Source organism: Nomascus leucogenys, chromosome 22a (assembly GCF_006542625.1).
Source record: "Nomascus leucogenys isolate Asia chromosome 22a, Asia_NLE_v1, whole genome shotgun sequence".
Lineage (NCBI taxonomy): Eukaryota > Metazoa > Chordata > Mammalia > Primates > Hylobatidae > Nomascus > Nomascus leucogenys.
The window spans coordinates 50,440,639-50,459,663 of NC_044402.1; the positions used below are offsets into that span (position 1 = coordinate 50,440,639).

The window sequence follows — 19,025 nt, forward strand, 5'->3', positions numbered from 1 at the left end:
TTTTTTGAGACGGAGTCTCGCTCTGTCGCCCAGGCTGGACAGAGCGAGACTCCGTCTCAAAAGGCGCGACCTCGGCTCACTGCAAGCTCCGCCTCCCGGGTTCACGCCATTCTCCTGCCTCAGCCTCTCCGAGTAGCTGGGACTACAGGCGCCCGCCACCATGCTCGGCTAATTTTTTGTATTTTTAGTAGAGACGGGGTTTCACCGTGGTCTCGATCTCCTGACCTCATGATCCGCCCGCCTCGGCCTCCCAAAGTGCTGGGATTACAAGCGTGAGCCACCGCGCCCGGCCTCACTAGAGTCTTAAAAGTGGAAAGAGGAAGCAGAAGAGTAGTTCAGGGAGGTTTGATCTGAGGACGCCATCCACCATTGCTGGTTTTAAAGAGCCCAGGAACACAGTAGCCTTTAGAAGCTGGGAGTGGCCATTAGCTTACAGACAGCAATAAAAGAGAGACTTTGATCCAACAACTGCAAAAAATTTTGACAATAATCTGAATGAGCAGAAAACAGATTCTCCCTTGCGGCCAACAGAAAGGAATGCAGGCTGCCAACACCTTGATTTTAGCACAGTGAGACCACACCAGACTTCTGTCTTAAAAAACTCTAAAATAATAAATTTATGTTTTTTATAACCACTAAATTTGTGGTAATGTGTTATGACAGCAATAGAAAACTAACACATGTCTTGAAATGCCAGCCATTTTACTATTTCTTACAATTCTGTGAATAGACTGGGCTTACCTGGGTGATTCTGCTCCCTGTGATATCAGCAAGGACTCCATTCCTCTGAAGGCTTGATTGAGCTGTGGATGTTCAAGATGGCTCACTCACATAACTGGCAGTGGCAGTTGATGTTGCTAGGAGCTCAGTCAGTTGAGACTGTGACCCACAGTGCCTAGCCATGGCCTTTTCATGTGGCTTGGGTTTCTCACGGCATGGTGACTGGATTCTGAAAGGGAGCATCCCAAGATTTAGCATTCCAAAAAACCAAGTCAGAAGGTGCGAGATTTCATATGGCTTAGCCCTGGAACTGGCACAGTATCACCTCAATGAAATAATTTTGATAGGTCAGCCAAGATTCACTGTGGGAATGGACTACAAAAGGGTGTAACTACTGAAAAATATGCAGCGTTGAGGTCAGGTTTGGAGACTGTATACTACACTAAGTAATGATTTTTTCCTTTGTAGCCTCATCTTTATCCTTTTTTTTTTGTTTTTTTCAGATGGAGTCTCACTCTGTCACCCAAGCTGGAGTGCAGTGGCACAATCTCAGCTCACTGCAACCTCTGCCTCCAGGGTTCACACGATTCTCATGCCTCAGCCTCTCAAGTAGCTGGGATTATAGGTGTGTGCCACCACGCCTGGCTAATTTTTTTTGTATTTTTAGTGTGTGTGTGTGTGTGTGTGTGGGGGGGGCCTCACCATGTTGCCCAGGCTGGTCTCGAACTCCTGACCTCAGGTAATCCTCCTGCCTTGGCCTCCCAAAGTGCTGGGATTACAGGCCTCAGCCACTGCTTCATCTTTTTACTTTGGTCCATGAACCTTTGATTTTCTGCTCAGGTCTACATGAACTAGGAACTAGTAATTTTCCCAGGCATTCATAGCTTTTTAGCTTTGCTTCTGCCAGGACTTGATAGTAAAAATTTTTCCATGCCCTTCTTTATGTACCTAATTATAGCTTATCTTTAAGACATATTTCAGATAGCACCTCATCCAGGGAGCCATTCTTGTTCAGATTAGGTGCCTGTATTGGTGATCCTGTACACAGTACCCTGCCCTTACACCTATGGAAGAACTTATGAGTAAATCTTAACTCTCACTGACTTACTTGTCTCTATTCTTTTTAAAAATTTATTTATTTATTTATTTACTTTTTTTGAGACAGTCTCACTCTGTCGCCCAGGCTGGAGTGCAGTGGTGCGATCTCGGCTCACTGGAAGCTCCACTTCCCGGGTTCCCGCCATTCTCCTGCTTCAGCCTCCCGAGTAGCTGGGACTACAGGTGCCCACCACCATGCCCGGCTAATTTTTTGTATTTTTAGTAGAGACAGGGTTTCACCATGTTAGCCAGGATGGTGTCCATCTCCTGACCTCGTGATCCGCCTGCCTCGGCCTCCCAAAGTGCTGGGATTACAGGCGTGAGCCACCGCGCCCGGCCCTTGTCTCTATTCTTTAACAGGCCATAAGCTTTTTAGAGCAGTGCATTTTGTACTCTCAGATTCCCCAGGTAGACCTACTGTATATGGCACAAAAAAGGGTCTCAGTTAATGTTGGCCGACAGAAGGAGTGATTGAACAATTGTCTGCATATATTTACCACTTAAACAAGGTGGAAATGCACCCAACATGAAAAGATTATGTACGCGTCAGGACAAGAGCTAAAAAAGAAGAAAGAAAATGTCCATAATCACTTGTGAGGCTGGAATTGTGGTTCTTTCTTTCTTTCCTTTCTTCCCTTTCCTTTCCTTCCTTCTTTCTCTTTCTTTCTTTCTCTGTTTCTTTCTTTCTCTTTCTTAAAAAATTATGTATGCGTGAGAACAAGAGCTAAAAAAGAAAAAAGAAAATGTCCACAGTCACTTGTGAGGCTGGAACTGTGGTTTTCCCTTTGTTCCTTTCCTTTCTTTCTTTCTTTCCTTCCTTCTTTCCTTCCATCCTTCTTTTCTTTCTCCTCTCTTTCTCTCTCTCTTTCTTTCTTTCTGTTCTAATATTATAATGATGTGACAAGAACTTGTCGAACCATCAGGTCCAAAAGCATCAACAACCTTGTCACTTGCAGCATGGGCTGCTGATCAGCAACACTGGCCTAACCTGGGAGTTTCTCACAAATGCAGAATATCTAGACCCCATCCTAGACCTACAGCGTTAGAACTCCGCATTTTAGCCAGCTCCCCAGGTGATTTCATATACATATTTAAGTCTGTGAAACCTACTCAACACAGTCCTTCTCTCCTTCCCTTATTAAATTTAGAGCTATTTGTTTAATTGACCTTTTTGTAAAGGTTCCGAGGACAACATAGTAAGGGATGCTCATTCATCTCTCTGACAGTGCTTTCTGTGGTCTCTTCAGCTAGCTATCAAGCACTTTTGGGAAACTGGAGCGGCAGCCGGCTGGGTGACGAGGAAACCGCTGCAGGGATCCCGCCTCCCAGCACACGCAGTCGGCAGTTGCAGCCTCCAAGACCGCGGTGCCACCAAACCAAGCGCCGGACGCGGTGGCGCGCGCCTGTAATCCCAGCTCCCCGGGAGGCTGAGGTCGGCGGATCGTGGGTGCTCGGGGGTTCGGGGCTACGGCGCTGTGTGGAGCGGGCGTCCGCACCGGGCCTGGCACCAACATGGGACTCCCGGGGGAGCCCGGGGGTACCAGGTTGTCTAAGGAGGGGGGGACCAGGCCCAGGCCGGACACGGAGCAGGTCAAACTCCCCGTGTTGGGCGGCGGTGGGACCGCGCCTGCGAGCAACGCCTGCAGTTCCGCCCGGGACATCCGACGAGACCCGGTCTCTTTTAACTTCCCTTTTCGGGATTTCTTTTTAACGATCAACAGCATTATTTTTGCATACAGAAGACCACGTGAGTTCACTGGTGGGACTGGTACATGCTACCCTTTGCTCGATCTTCCTTCCCCTCCCCCTCCCCTCAGGGAATGATGATTCATTCAGTCAGTGGGAGCCGGAAGAAACTCGTTAGTGACTTATTATCGTGGAAATTTCTCCATGTTGCGCTCTTCCTTTCCTCAAACAACAAGCTGGCAGTCTGTATTGCACTTTGCAAATGCAGTTGCATAAGAATTTAACAAAGATTATTCGCCTGGCCAAACTTTAGTTAGGCTTCTGAATCTTCTGCTAGGCCCATCTGTGCACTTCCTTGTAACGTCCAGTTTTAGCAAAGAACCCTGCCGAGTCAGTTTAGCAAGAACCCCCATATTATCTATGTTTAATTAACCTCCATTTCTGATCAGGCTCCTCATTCTCCACCATCCCCCAGATGACTGATGTCTGATTATCTTGGCCTGTCTTCAGAAGAATCCTGTTAGGTTTGTTTCCCCTTACCTCTGAGGTTTTATCTTGGTAATTTCCTTCCTGTCAACTGACCACCACACACTGCTCCTTGGCTATAAATTCCCACTTGCCCATGCTGTATTCAGAATTGAGGCCGATCTCTTTCCCTCACTGCAAGACCTCTTTGCAATGGTCCCTATGCCCATCCCGATGGTCCTGAATAGTCTTCCTTACATTGCTTTAAGAAGTATCACTAAATAATTTTTTAAAAAAACAAATTGCATGGCATGACAACTTCATAATCTAAGACAGAGATTTGAAAAGGTTTGAACTTCCAGCTTTTTCAGGAACTTCTCACATAAAAACCTGTACACAACTATTCTTACCGGATTGGATAAAACACCTAAAGAGAAATTTCACCGAAGAAGATATACAGATGGCAAATGAGCACATAAAAATGTTTTCAACATCCTTAGCATTAGGGAAATACAAATTACAATCACAATGAGATATCACTACACATCCATCAGAATGACTAAAATAAAAATAGTGGCAACAACTAAATGCTGATGAGGCTGTATACACGTGGGTGGGAATGTGAAATGTAGCTGTTCTGGAAAACAGTTGGCAGTTTCTTAAAAAATTAAATGTGCAAGTACCATACCACTCAGCAGCTGCACTCCTGGACATTTATCGTGGATAAACAAAATTTATATTAACACTAAAACCACTATGCAAATGTTTATGGTAGCTTTACTTGCAAAAGTAAAAACCTGAAAATCACTCAAATGTCCTTCAGCAGGTGAACGTTCAAACTGGTAAATTCATACCACAGAATACTACTGAGCAAGAAATAAGAATGAACTATTGATGCTGAACAACCTAGATGAATCTCTAGAGAATTAGAGTGCAAAAAGCCAATCCTAATAATGTATGATTTGAAAAAATCCTAACAGTGAATAAACAGATTAGTAGTTGTCAGAGGTTGAAGCAGGGACAGTAGGGAAGTGGGTGTGGCTGTAATAGGACCAAAAGGAATTCTTGTAGTGGTGGAAACGTTTACGCATGCTGACTTTATCAGCATCAATATCCTGATTGTGACTTTGTACTATAGTTTCACAAGGTGTTGTGTCCGGAATTGGTGGGCTCTTGGTCTTACTGACTTACAAGGACAAAGCCAAGAACCCTTGCAGTGAGTGCTACAGTTCTTCAAAGCGGCGTGTCTGGAGTTTGCTCCTTCTGATGTGTTGTTTCTTCATTCTGGTGGGTTCGTGGTCTCAGCTGGCTCAGAACCGAAGCTGCAAACCTTCACGGTGAGTATTACAGCTCACAAAGGCAATGTGGACCCAAAAACTGAGCAGCAACAATACTTACTACAAAAAGTGAAAAGACAAAGTTTCCACGGGGTGGAAACAGACCCGAACGGATTACCACGGCTGGCTCCGGCAGCCTGCTTTTATTCTTATCTGTCCCCACCCACATCCTGCTGATTGGTCCATTTTACAGCAAGCCGAGTGGTCTGTTTTGACAGGGTGCTGATTGGTGCGTTTACAATCCCTGAGCTAGACACAAAGGTTTTCCACGTCCCCACTAGATTAGCTAGATACAGAGTGTCGACACAAACGTTCTCCAAGTCCCTACCAGAGTAGCTAGATACAGTGTCGGTTGGTGCATTCACAAACCCTGAGCTAGAAAAGGGTGCTGATTGGTGTGTTTACAAACCTTGGGCTAGATACAGAGTGCCGATTGGTGTATTTACAATCCCCTAGCTAGACATAAAGGTTCTCCAAGTCCCCACCAGTCAGGAGCCCAGCTGGCTTCACCCAGTGGATCCCGCACCAGGGCTGCAGGTGGAGCTGCCTGCCAGTCCCTCGCGGTGCGCCCCCACTCCTCGGCTCCTGGGTGGTGATGGGACTGGGCGCCACAGAGAGCGGTACTCGTCGGGGAGTCTCGGGCCGCACGTGAGTCCACGGAGGGGTGGGGGAGGCTCAGGCATGGCCGGCTGCAGGTCCTGAGCCCTGCCACGCAGGGAGGCAGCTACGGCGGAGTGAGAAATCCTAGCGCAGCGCCGGTGGGCGGGCACTGCTGGGCGACCCAGCACACCCTCCACGGTCGCTAGCCCGGGTGCTAAGCCCCTCATTGCCCAGGCCGGCAGGGTCGGCCGGCCGCTCCGAGTGCGGAGCCCGCCGAGCCCACACCCACCCGGAACTCGCGCTGGCCCGCAAGCACCGCGCGCAGCCCCGGTTCCCGCCCGTGCCTCTCCCTCCGCATCTCCCCGCAAGCTGAGGGAGCCGGCTCCGGCCTCGGCCAGCCCAGGAAGGGTCTCCCACAGTACACCGGTGGGCTGAAGGGCTCCTCAAGTGCCGCCAAAGTGGGAGCCCAGGCAGAGGAGGCGCCGAGAGCGAGCGCGGGCTGTGAGGGCTGCCCACATGCTGTCATCTCTCAATGTTACCATTGGGGGCAAGCAGGTAAAGGGGACATGGGATCTCTCCGTATTATTTCTTATAACTGCATGTGAATCTACGACTACCTAAAAATTAAACATTTAATTTAAAAAAAGACCAAAGTCATTAAAATTGGAGGGATAGGGAGCTGAAAGGGAACAGCAAGAGAGTATGGAGAAAAATAATGGAGAGTCAAGTTGATACAGGAGATACAAAGAAATTGCTTAGGTAGATAGGGCAAAAGAGTCCTCGGCAGAACTTCTAACAAAAAGCAGCCCTAGAAATTATTCCCTTTCTAACAAAGAGCAGCCTGAAAGATGGAGCTGCAGACATAGATAAGGAAGCTGGAAGCTTGCATGGGGGAAGGCTGGCAGCTGCACGGATAGAAAAGGTCTACCAGGGGGCGAGGCATGTCCACCATGAGGCTCCACCTTTCCTTTTTTGTTAGCAAGTGTACAGTAAGAAAGAAATGGGCAACATGGAGAAGTTCAGGCAGAGAACCCACCTGCATAATAACAGATTGGGGTGAGGGCTGCCACCCTATGCAGTTGGCACACCTGGTCCTAACTGGGTTTTTCGTGCCCTATGTAGATCAGACACCATCTCCCCACTAGCTCATCTGTAAAACCCCCTGCATTTCACCACATTTCGGCAACCCATTTTTCCGGGACTCCTCTCTGTATCAGAGAGATATTTTCTTTCTTTCGCTTATTAAATTTCCACCCTTAACCTCACTCTGTGTGTGTCCATGTCCTTGATCTCTGTGGCTGTGAGACGATGAACCTTGGGTGTCACCCCAGACAACGAGGCTGCTTCAAAATCCCAAAGTTCAAAGGAGGGCTGCTTCATAAGGGAAGGATTGTCTATAGGTTGGTATACTGTGCAAAATTAAGTATAGGACCAAAAAGAGCCAAGACATTTCAAAGCTGGAAAGTTGATGGTAATGGTTTCCTGGGATTGGAAGGCAGACGTCCTCCGCTGATGAGCAAATAATGAGGTAAACCTTCTTTCAACAGGTTTGGTGCTGAGTGGAAGGAAGGAGTCTGAGGATAATGCATAAGGTCATGTGTCATGTGTTCCTTTTTTTTTTTTTTTTTTGAGACGGAGTCTCGCCGTCGCCCAGGCTGGAGTGCAGTGGCGCGATTTCGGCTTACTGCAGGCTCCGCCCCCCGGGGTTCACGCCATTCTCCTGCCTCAGCCTTCCGAGTAGCTGGGACTACAGGCGCCTGCCACCTCGCCTGGCTAATTTTTTGTATTTTTAGTAGAGACGGGGTTTCACCGTGTTAGCCAGGATGGTCTCGATCTCCTGACCTCGTGATCCGCCCGCCTCGGCCTCCGAAAGTGCTGGGATTACAGGCGCGAGCCACATTTTTGTGGTCCAAAGATGGAGATTTAGACATTCTGTAGTTTGAAGAGAGGCACATAAGGAGAGAGATGAAAGACACAAGCATAGAGCAAAATGGAATGGGTAGAGGGTTCAAAAGCTCAGATGGAATATTAGGTAGACTTGGAAATGAGAGACTATTCCTCCGACTAGGGAAGACAGGGGTTGAATATGCGAAGAGCTAGCAAATTAGGAGGTTAGGAAAAAGGTGGCTGAGGGAATATGCTGGCGCTCTTCCTTTCACAGCTCAGTAGCCACCCCGCCCCTCCCCCACCTCTAGCAAGGAGCCACTTTTTCAACAGCTCAGGCGGCTCCTTCTTCCAGGAAACTCGTTCAGTTCACCGGCCGTGCCTCTCTGGATCCTTTTCTTCGAAGCAGGCTGTTCTGTGGTCAAGCCATTGTGACCCCTGTGACCCACACGTACACATCCAGAAGGTCTCCTGGAGCCAGAAAGTCTGGGACAACAGGAAAAGCACAAAAGAAGAACAGTTCCTGTCTTAGCTGATTAACCAACCTTGTGACCTTCTACCATTGTAACATGCTCTACCCTAACCGATCAATCAACTTCGTGACACTGTGCTCTGTAACCCCTCCCACCTTTTGATAATGTACTTCGTGACATTCTTCCCCTGCCCGCAATAAACGGGCCCTAACTGTAACTTTCCACTACTTACCCCTAACCTATAAAACTAGCTCCAATCCCACCACCCTCCGCTGACGCCCTTTTCGGACTCAGCTCGCTCGGACCCGAGTGAGTAAACAGCCGTGTTGCTCACACTTAGCCTGTTCGGGTTGTTTCTTCAGTTAGACGCGCGCATAACACTAACAAATCACTTAATAAATATTTATTGAGGGAACATATGTCGAAAATAAAATGTAATTGATATTGCTCAAGCTTAAACTTATTTCAGCACGTTTGCCTTTTCCTCTTTTATCTAGTGAGATGTTGAAACCCATACGTAGAGTTATGCTACAGAAATAAATGTATCCCACAGCGTTCTTGCGATTTCCTTTATGAATTTGAGAAAAACGTGCCCCCAGTTTAGGTTCTAGGGAGTGTTTCTATATTGTAGAAGGAAAATTCAGTATTTGTATTGCCGTGGGCTCAAAAAGGAGACTGTCATTATGCCGAAACCCGGGATCGAACCAGGGACCTTCAGATCTTCAGTCTAACGCTCTCCCAACTGAGCTATTTCGGCTCCGCCCACGTTGTTTTAAAAATAAATCTTAATGAATTTATTACTTGTGTTTTTTATTTACTATTAGGTATTTATTTTAATAAAACAAAAAACCCCACAATTACAAGTACTCTGAAGGAACCAAAGACAAATTAAAAAATTACTTTGTTCTGCAAATGGCTCACCACTTAATGCAAAGAAAAGCAAGAAGACAATTACAAATTAATGCTACAATTTATTCCCGGTTGAATGCACACATCGAAACAGAGCACGTTCCATCATCCAGTTACGAACCTCCCAAATTACTCTTACGGCATTGCCACGCCCTCTGCCATCCAGATTTCATTGGTTGGTGCAAAACAGGACGTCGGTGAATACTACAACATGACCTTGCACTAACTCGTTGGAAAACTAGAAGTCAACTGTGTCTGTGTGTTGAGTTCTCGCTTCATAAACATGTTTTAGTAGCGTACTATCAGCTTCCCTGGTGGTCTAGTGGTTAGGATTCGGCGCTCTCACCGCCGCGGCCCGGGTTCGATTCCCGGTCAGGGAACAAGTAGTTTTGTTTTAACCTCCAAATTCTTTCGTCCGGGAAGGAAATCTCTGAGTAAACAGCAAATTGTGGATAAGTTAAATTTCAATTTTCATATGAGGCGTTTTCTGCATAGAAACCCTGTTCCCGTTTCAGTATTCCAGGTCCAATATGACAAGCGATGTGATTTTCAATTATTTTAAAACATTTGTTAATAAATACTTAATCTAGCGTAGACCGAGTGTCCGGCATTGTTCTAAGTAAGCGCTTTAACATTTTTAACTCATTCAATTGGGTGATTCAGTAAGAGGGAAATTCCGGAGACAATCGATTAAGAGTTAGTTGAGATTAGCATAACCTTTTGAAAAGACAGTTATGAAGATGACAGAGAAGAAATGGGGAAGTCATTTCTGGGAGATTTGATCGCTGTGTTCAAGCTTCTGAAGCTGCTAGAGCCTCGGTGGTTTAGACACCCACTCTATCTTCCTCGGATTTTTCTGTAAGTTCCACGCTGCTCCAACTGGGCGCTAGGGGATAGCCCTAGAAATACCTACACAGTAATTTAATATTCTGGGCCAAAGCAGTTTCAGGACTGCTTTATCTCTCCAGCCCTTCAACCTTTCTTCCCCTATGAAGGTACAAATTGGTTTTTTCCTAAGAGAGGATACGAGAAGGTAATAAACATGAAATTAAAACCTCCTGTCACAAAACTGAGAAACAGGCAAACAATGCATTCAGCATCATCTCTGAATGCACATTTGATAAATTTACCGATAGCTGCTGGAGAAAAAGCAGACTTTTTGTTTCTCTCCTGACAAGGTTTGGTGACTCTGTGCTAATTGGTTCCTGTCTGACAGTATTGAGGCATGAATCTTTGTTTCTTGGTCTGTCTAAAGAGCAGCTATTGCTTATTATTTCTTTCTTATATCTGATAAGAGTTTGGGGCACGTATTACTTCTCTACAAGTTTCCAAAGATCATGGTGCTCCTGATCTTATTTCACCAACAAATGGAATACGTGATTTTTTTGTTTGTTTTTTGAAATGGAGTCTCTCTCTGTCGCCCAGGCTGGAGTGCAGCGGCCCGATCTCAGCTCACAGCAACCTCTGTTTCCCGGGTTCAAGCAATTCTCCTGTCTCGGCCTCCCGAGTAGCTGGGATTAAAGGCACGTGCCACCACTCCCGGCTAATTTTTGTATTTTTAGTAGAGACGGGGGTTTCACCATGTTGTCCAAGCTGGTCTCGAACTCCTGACCTCAAGTGACCCACCCGCTTCAGCCACCCAAAGTGCTGGGATTACAAGCGTGAGCCACCGCTTCCGGCCAGGATGTGATGTTTTTATGATCAAGTTAAATGAAGCAGGACTTTTTCTAATTAATTGCACTTTCTCTTCTCTACCCTTGCTCCATAAATTCACAGTTTCCAAAACTTCCTTGAGATGGGACTCTTTTTTGTCATCTTGTCAGTTCTGTCCTTGAATTAATAAACTTTGACACATACATAAGATCAACTTGACTAAGAAATTTTATTTTCACATAGACATAAAAGTAATATGGTTTGTAAAATTCCTGTATATACGGAAGCCTTTTAATCTAATGTTTCGTAGGAATTCAACCCTCTAGGCCTGGTGATGATCAGTTCTTGAAAAGCACCCTCTTCTCATGATATCACACGTTGTCTCCTCTCTGTGCAGCAAGAATCTCTTGCTTCATTAGTTTTTATGCCTCTGCTCTCAGAAAACAGTCTGGTTGGGACCCCTGTGAAAGGAACTGTCTGGGTTGACTTATCTTGAGTAATGCCTCTTTTTTTTCTTTTCTTTCGTTTTCCACATAAAGCTAATTGGATTAGAGATGAGGAACTCTTCTTCGAATGTTACCATTTTCTTTCCTTCTCATATGAGCTATTATTCATTGTCCATAGGAAAAAAAATTCCCTAATTTTGGCAAAGTAGGTTGTTTATTCACCAGACTTGCTACTGTTTACTCGTCAGCTCAGAGAGAAAGTCGAAAAAATATAACAAAACCAGAATATGCATCAAGACAAGAGGAGGAAAGAGAATGTGAACGACTGCTAAAAAAAAAAAAAAGTCAACAGCCAGGGTCAAGGAATCAATCTGTAAATATGGAGAGCCAGTAGGCTTGTACTACACTAGTCACTATGGAAAATGAAAAACGACCAAGACAGAAGTCTCACCTCTTAACACCTCCCAATCCTAATTTTCTCAACTATAAAATGGGAATAAAAGTATTATAGTATTTACTATATAAAGTTGCGATGAGTCAATAACATAATACACAAAAGCAGTCAGCCAATTACCCAAATCCATGTTATTAATGTTATCATCATCATCATTCTTCTCACCGTACTTGGGGAATGAAGAAGACAGATACTGTGAGTAAGTTTTCTTTTCTTTTTTTTTTTGGAGACAAAGTCTCTGTCGCCCAGGCTGGAGTGCAGTGGCGCCATCTCGGCTCACAGCAAGCTCCGCCTCCTGGGTTCACGCCATTTTCCTGTTTCAGCCTCCCGGTAGCTGGGCCTACTGGCGCCCGCCACCACGGCTGGCTAATTTTTTGTATTTTTAGTAGAGACGGAGTTTCACCGTGTTAGCCAGGATGGTCTCGATCTCCTGACCTGGTGATCCGCCCGCCTCGGCCTCCTAAGGTGCTGGGATTACAGGCGTGAGCCACCGCGCCCGACCAACTGAATAATAAGCTTTCTATTGGGCAGAAAGAGTCACCTGCTAAAATGAAGTGTGGAAAAATACAATGGGGTGTGTGTGTGAGAGAGAGAGGGAGATTTGGAGGTGGGGTGGAGAAGACCCTATTTGAAGTGGGCTTTGAAGAATGAACAAGATTTTTATTAGGGAACAAAAGGGAAACCAGCATTCCAGGACAAGCGATCAGGAGAAGCAAAAGCGCAGAGTTGTGAAAGCTCTTAGATTGTTCAGAACTTTGAATTCTGAACTATATATAAACCTGGAAAATCTCAGGGATTTTCTCTATGGGATGGCATCAAGATGTCAATTTCAAGCTTTCTGGTCACGCACAGTAAAGCTGGAATTAGAGTTCCTCATGCATGGCAGTTGCTGACAAGTCCGTACAGGTACGTAAGTGCTTCCCAGAAAATTCCTCAAGTTGGTAGGTCCTGGGGAATCAGTTTAGTTCTAAAGAGAGTTCTCATCAGAGATCTCTGTTCAACTTCCAGGAATCTGTGAGGACAGCTCCAAATCTCACTCTCATGCCCAGCCTATCAAACAAAGCAAACCGATTGGACGGAAGCTGTGGGATCGGGACTGAAATAGAACCAGAGAGAAAGGCAGTCCTCCTCGCTTCCTAGAGAGAACACATTCAGCCGGCAGTTGGATAGAGGATACTAGGAAGTGCCTCGCCAGGGCCGGGGAACAAGGACACGTTGCTGTCCCGTTTACATTCTTCCTCTGGCGGAGGCGGGAGGGTCGCTTGAAGCCGCGGATTTCGAGATCAGCCCGGACAAAAAAGCGAGACCCCCGTTTCTACCAAAAAGAAAGAGGGGGGGTGGGGGGGAGAGAGAGAGAGAGAAAGGAAAAGAAAGAGCAAGAAAAGAAAGAAATGCTAGGCGCGGTCACGTGTACGTGTAGTTCCAGGTGCTCTGAGGCTGAGGCGGGAGGATCTCTTGAGCCCAGATGTTCGAGGCCGCAGTGAGCTCTGATCGTGGCAGAGCGAGGCCCTGGCTCAAATACATACATGCTTTGTTCTGACTGTGTGCCCTTACCCTTTCCTTAGGTGCACGCTTGGGCTCGTTACTGCTCAGAATTTTAGAATCACAGATCCATCAGTGATCAGGCAGCTGCAGCTGTCAGGGACCATCACCACCTACGCGACTGATCCAGGGGGAGTGTGGGAGAAGCCCTCCTACTCTTTTCTTTCTCCTTTGTCCTTCTCATTCCTGACCCCTTCAGGATTCTCAGTCTTCCCTCCAGGAGGTAGGGATTCTATGGAGAGAGAAGTGTTGTGGGGGTGGTTCTGTTGCGGGTTCATTCCTGGCCGCGGCCCCCCTACAACCCAAATTGTCTTTCTCTTTTCAGACTTCTCGCCAGTCTTGTCTCACTCCAAACTCCTACCCCCACCTCATTCCTCAGTGCATTCGTACATTTCTCCAAGCAGGCCTTTCCAGATCGACACTAAGTTCCAATCCCGAGCTGTGTGACCCAGCACCAATTCAGTCACGATGATGACTTGCAACTGCTTAATCAGTTTGCCTTTCCTCCTAGCTGTGAGGGTGAGGATCGCCGGTGTCAGCGTTCGTCCTGAATACTCAGTGCCCAGGCACAGAGTAGGCATTCAGTCAATACTTGTTGAACGGGTTAATGGATTCCTGATGTTCACTGGTTGATATCGTCACTTTCAAATAATTTCTGCCATTTTTCTATTTTGTTTTCACCCTCCTAGTTTACCGTGCAGGAATGCAAACACCAGAGAGAAAATCAGTCTCTGGATTGATGCCTTTGATGGACCAAGATGCAGCTGATGAAGCATTGAACCAATTAGCATCCAGCAGGAGGGCACCCTTGCTCTGTGTCCTTGAAGGTTAAAGCTGTCAAAAAGTGGTCTCCCTCACGTTCGGCCGCCTTGCTCTCAGAGATCTAGAACTGGTAGGAAAATAGAGCCTTGATAGTGGAGAGGAGACTATTGCTGTTGTGAAGGACTCAGAGAACCAGGCAGAGAGCCCAGATTGACACAGCAGGTGAGAAAACAGGCGCGCCTACCTTGGGGAATACGGAGGGACCGAGGAAAGTGAGACCAGGAGAAAGAGCAGGGGGGCGGGTGAGCAGGCCGGGCGCCATGGCTTATGCCTGTAATCCCAGCACTTTGGGAGGCCGAGGCGGGCGGATCACCTGAGGTCGGGAGTTCCAGACCAGCCTGACCAACATGGAGAAACCCCCATCTCTACTAAAAATACAAAATTAGCCGGGCTTGCTTGCACACGCCTGTGATCCCAGCTACTCGGGAGGCTGAGGCAGGAGAATTGCTTGAACCTGCGAGGCGGAGGTTGCGGTGAGCCGAGATCGCGATATTGGACTCCAGCCTGGGCAACAAGAGCGAAACTCCGTCTCCAAAAAAAAAAAAAAAAAAAAAAAAAAAAAGAATTTGTAAGACAGCCTAGTTTCCATTGGCATATTGGATAAAAACTTCTGTCAGCATTGATTTTAATGAAGATGAATGACAAAACAATAAGAAACTCCAGCGCTAGTTAACTTTCTTTATTATGATCTTATTTCTGTCATAATTTTTTGCACAATGCGTTTTTATTTTAGGACTCAGTCACAATTTTGGGCCAAGGAGACCGACGCGCTGTCGCCTGCACTAAGAGAAACGCAACGAACAACTTTATCAATGCATTGCATTACTATATACTATAGCAGCAACTATACTTTTAAATGATTCGAATCTTGGAGTTTCAAACTGAACCGTCCTGCCCGGCGGGCATTTCTGCGAAGACCGCGGGTCACCTTCTGAATTTTTACCTTCATAAACAGCAACGACTGCGCTCTCTCGCACGGCGCCCCGTTTTTTCGTAGCGTTCCCTCGGCCAAAACCACTTGAAACTCGCTCAGCGGCGTCGGGGCTCCAGCCAGGCGTCACCTTCCATGGAGAACCTGCGACCCACAGCGTCCCCTGGGGCTCTCGGTCCGCGTGGCCGCTTCCTCTTACATCAGTGACACAAGGAAAGGGCATCTAGGATCCGCCGGTTTCCTTCCTCACTGCTCCCATCAGTGCGAAAGCAACGTTTTGGGTGTTCGGGGTGTGTGGCGGCTGAACAGCTGCCTGAAGTTCTCTGATGGCGCTGGAGGGAGCTCCAGAGGAAAGGTCATGGGGAGAACACACACCTTAAAACGCCATAGGGGGCGACATTCCCTAATGGGAAAAAAGACAGCTTAAACGCCGTAGGGGGCGACATTCTCTACTAGGGAAAATGCGTAAGAACATATTTAGCACCCGTGGTAGCGTGGCCGAGCGGTCTAAGGCGCTGGATTAAGGCTCCAGTCTCTTCGGGGGCGTGGGTTCGAATCCCACCGCTGCCAAGGACTTTTCATTCTCACTAGGGACTGTTTTTAGGAGAATCCCTTTCCAAATGTTCAATATGAATGGTTCTTACGTATCAATCCCATTCTTCTCCTCTTTGACTTCTGTTTACTATGGAACCAGAGATAACCATCCCCAGAACAATGTTCTCCCATTATTTAGAGGACAGTGTACCCCAGGCGCCTCAGATACAGCAATGAGTGACACAAGCAAAGAAAAACTTTAATAGCACATACTTAGTGCAGTGGCACCATCTCGGCTCACTGTAACCTCTGCCTCCCCAGTTCAAGCGATTCTCCTGCCTCAGTCTCCCGAGTGGCTGGGATTACAGGCGCGCGCCACCACGCCCTGGCTAATTTTTGTATTTTTAGTAGAGACGGGGTTTGGCCATGTTGGTCAGGCTGGTCTCGAACTCCTGGCCTCAAGTGATCCTCCCACCTCCGCCTCCCGAAGTGCTGGGATTACAGGCGTGGGCCACCGCGCGCAGCCCGAAGGATTAATTTATGTTTGGAATCAGCTGCTGTTCTTCCTCCAGCCTCTCTGTAGTGTGCTCACTTCACACTTGGAACCATAGTTGTATGGACTAAAGAAGAGACAACTCTAGGGAAAGTGCCAGTGCCTTGCCTTACAACTGCCAGACACACCCAGCCAGGTAACCTCTCTGTGGGCTTCTCAGTACCCCATATCTCTGTGGTTTCCGGGGGAGCCCTGTCTCTCCTCAGAGCAGTTCTCTTTGCATACTTCCGGTCTGTCTCCCATTCTCTAGACCTCAGCTTGGAAGCTGTTTCTCCCTGGAAGCCTTCCCTAATCTCCTTCTCTTCCTCCTTCCAGCTTCATAAAGTTTGGGAGGGTATGGAGAGGATAGGAAGGGAACAGCACAGAACGTCCTTGCCCCACGGAACTCAAGAGTTTAGCGGGGTTCTCATGGCGGTTCACAAGGATTAGAGAAGTTATTGCCCTAATATGGGGCAAACTCTACTAAAAAGGAGATAGCTTTCTATGTGTAGATTTTGAATGATGTTCCAGATTTAAGAGAATAAAAAGAAAATAATATGAATTGTATGTTAGAAAGGACTGTCACAGAATTGTTCCCAGCTGGGATTACAGGTGCGGGCCACTAGGTCTGGCTAATTTTTGTATTTTTAGTAGAGAGGGGCGTTTTGCCATGTTGACCAGGCTGGTCTCAAACTCCTGACCTCAAGTGATCCTCCCACCTGGGACTCCCAAAGTGCTGGGATTACAGGCATGAGCCACCAAGCCTGGCCACCTTTATTGCTTTTTGAATGCTAATCCAACTTCTCCACGCTAGAATAATCTTAACTTGTTCAAGACATGTCATCTTTTAAAAAATGTATATTCCTGGATTCTGTTTGTTACTATCTCAAGATTTTTCTCACTACATTCATGAATGATAATAGCCTGTAATTTTTTAAAAAAATTTCCTTGTGTTGTTTGTTTTTCCTCATCGTTCCCTAATAGTTTGGTGTTAAGGTTATACAGGCCTCATAAAATGAGTTTAACATTGGGATTATTTTTCCTTGCATGTTTAGTAGAATTAACTGCTGAAACCATCTGAGCCTGGAGTTTTCTTTCTGGGAATATATATTATAGGTTCTATTTAAATAATTGGTATCAGACTATTCAGATCTTATATTTTTTCCTGTACTAGTTTTAGGAAGAAGAGTCTTCCTAAGGAAATATACTAGATGAACCTGGAAAATCTTTTCACCAGAAAGCAAGGAGGCTACTGAAGACTACTTTAGTCATGTTAAACAAAAAAGGCTTGTGCTGATGCCTATGAAGTAGTCTTAAGCCAAATCAGATCTAAATATGGAATTTGATAAAGCCCCTAGATCTAACTATTAATTTTTAGGACATACAGGGGCAGAGGAACGTGTTAAATACTACCAAAGGTGTGCAATAATTAAAATCCAAACTGTGAAACTCCACAGCACCAGCAACCTAGTTAATCATTAAATAAATTTCAAGAAAAAAGAGGTATGGGGAGAACTTATATATTAAAATACTTAAGATACATACCAACTAATCACAATGTATTGACCTTATTTGAATACTTTTTTTTTTTGTTTCTTCTGAGACAGGGTCTCACTCTGTCACCCAGGCTGGATTGTGGTGGCACGATCACAGCTCACTGCAGCTTTGACCTCCCAAGCTTGTCTCCCGAGTAGCTGGGACCACAGTTATGCACCACCATGCTTGGCTAATTTTTGATTTTTTGTAGAGACAGGGTCTTGCTATGTTGCCCACGCTGGTCTTGAACTGAGCCCAAGTGATCCTCTTGCCTTGGCCTCCCAAAGTACTGGGATTACAGGTGTGAGCCATGGTGCCTGGCCTGTTTTTTTTTTTTTTTTTTTTAATGTTAAGAAAAAAATGGCATTAGAGAAAAATTTGAACAGCGAATGAATCTTTGATGATGTTGCCAAATAGATAATTTTGTTTAGGTGTGATAACTGTACTAGTGTTAGTTTACTTATATTTTTGGTTTGTTTTTTTAGAGATGGGGTCTTGCAATATTGCCCAGGCTAACCTCAAACTTTAGGGCTCAAGGAGTCCTCCCACTTCAGCCTCTTAATTAGCTGGGACTACAGCCTAGGCCGTTGTGCCCCTGGCTCTATTATTAGTTAGTTAGTTTATTTATTTATTTATTTTGAGACTGAGTCGCACTCTGTCGCCCAGGCTGGAGTGCAGTGGCATGATCTTGGCTCACTGCAACCTCTGCCTCCCAGGTTCAAGCAATTCTCCTGCCTCACCCTCCTGAGTAGCTGGGATTACAGACGCCTGCCACCATGCCTGGCTAATTTTTGTATTTTTAGTAGAGGCAGGGTTTCACCATGTTGGCCAGGCTGGTCTCGAACTCCTGACCTCAGGCAATCTGTCCACCTCGGCCTCCCAAAAGTGCTGAGATTACAGGTGTGAGCCACCATGCCCGGCCCATATTATTAGTTTTTTTAAACAGTCATTATCTCCTATAGACAATTAAATACTTATGGATGAAACACAATTTCTGTCATTTGCTTGAAAATAATCTTAAGCAGAGGGAATGGGTGGGGATACAGATGAAACAAGATTAACCCTGACGTAATAACTGTTGAAGCTGAATGATGTGTACATGGAGTTCATTTTTCTATTGCCTTTACTTTTGCATGGATTTGAAATGTTCTATAATAAACTTTATTTTTTATTTACTTATTTTTTTGAGATGGAGTTTCGCTCTTGTTGCCCAGGCTAGAGTGCAATGGCATAATCTAGGCTCACCACAATCTCTGCCTCCCGGGTTCAAGCGATTCTCTTGCCTCAGTCTCTGAGTAGCTGGGATTACAGGCAAGCGCCACCATGCCTGGCTAATTTTTGCATTTTTAGTACAGACAGGATTTCTCCATATTGGTCAGGCTGGTCTTGAACTCCCGACCTCA

The 19,025-nt window shown here is 46.1% G+C and overlaps 1 long non-coding RNA gene, 3 other non-coding genes and 1 pseudogene across 4 annotated transcripts; 3 read left to right on the forward strand and 2 right to left on the reverse strand.

Moving 5' to 3' along the window:
* Positions 1 to 9,316, reverse strand: part of LOC100593028 — a 29,562-nt pseudogene extending 20,246 nt beyond the window's left edge.
* On the reverse strand, positions 8,948 to 9,020 carry TRNAF-GAA. Its single transcript has one exon. It is a non-coding gene; the product is annotated as a tRNA-Phe (tRNA).
* A 164-nt stretch (positions 9,317 to 9,480) lies between the features above and the next one.
* On the forward strand, positions 9,481 to 9,552 carry TRNAE-CUC. Its single transcript has one exon. It is a non-coding gene; the product is annotated as a tRNA-Glu (tRNA).
* A 3,546-nt stretch (positions 9,553 to 13,098) lies between these two features.
* LOC115832334 lies at positions 13,099 to 15,086 on the forward strand. Its single transcript, XR_004027779.1, has 5 exons — positions 13,099 to 13,135; positions 13,291 to 13,490; positions 13,593 to 13,786; positions 13,957 to 14,159; positions 14,823 to 15,086. It is a non-coding gene; the product is annotated as an uncharacterized LOC115832334 (long non-coding RNA).
* A 422-nt stretch (positions 15,087 to 15,508) lies between these two features.
* Positions 15,509 to 15,590, forward strand: TRNAL-AAG. Its single transcript has one exon. It is a non-coding gene; the product is annotated as a tRNA-Leu (tRNA).
* The last annotated feature ends 3,435 nt before the right edge of the window (positions 15,591 to 19,025 follow it).